Source organism: Sinocyclocheilus rhinocerous, unplaced genomic scaffold, assembly GCF_001515625.1.
Source record: "Sinocyclocheilus rhinocerous isolate Xijiao unplaced genomic scaffold, SAMN03320098_v1.1 scaffold28360, whole genome shotgun sequence".
Taxonomy (NCBI): domain Eukaryota; kingdom Metazoa; phylum Chordata; class Actinopteri; order Cypriniformes; family Cyprinidae; genus Sinocyclocheilus; species Sinocyclocheilus rhinocerous.
In genome coordinates this window covers 1-497 of record NW_015663775.1, presented here as the reverse complement: position 1 = coordinate 497, position 497 = coordinate 1, and the positions used below count along the sequence as shown (strand labels likewise).

Genomic DNA, 497 nt, shown 5'->3' with positions numbered 1-497 from the left:
TGACCTGCACCTTCCATATTGTGCAGAAAGAAGAAAAAGAACAAGAACAAGGACAAGAAGAGAAAACGAGATGATGATGAAGATAAGATGGATATCGTTGGTATATATTGTCACTTTGCCCATGGAGTTATAAAATATATCATTCATAGATAAATAGATTCATTGACTAGCGCAGAATTAGTTTTTGTAAATGCTGTATGATCTGCATAATAGCTATATTGTTGTTGGTACTGCCTATTATTCATTACATGAAGTGTGTGTATTTCTGAATGTGTCTCATCAGGAGGCTGGTGGTCAGTGAAGAGTTTTGGTGAGATCACAGGAACAGTGGCCATTGAGATGCACAAAAACTCCTACATTCATGCAATGGATACTGGACTCTTCACTGTAGGAGCTCCACATAAAGGTGCTGATTTTATTTACCTCACTAAACTCCTGAAATTTGCGGCTGCAGGCAGCTCAGTTTATGTTGTTAAAACAAATTTCACAAATTAACA

The 497-nt window shown here is 37.0% G+C and overlaps 1 long non-coding RNA gene across 1 annotated transcript; it reads left to right on the top strand.

Moving 5' to 3' along the window:
- Positions 1-64: 64 nt before the first annotated feature.
- LOC107729027 (uncharacterized) lies at positions 65-344 on the top strand. The gene is made up of 2 exons (XR_001638543.1): positions 65-100; positions 284-344. It is a non-coding gene; the product is annotated as an uncharacterized LOC107729027 (long non-coding RNA).
- Positions 345-497: the final 153 nt, after the last annotated feature.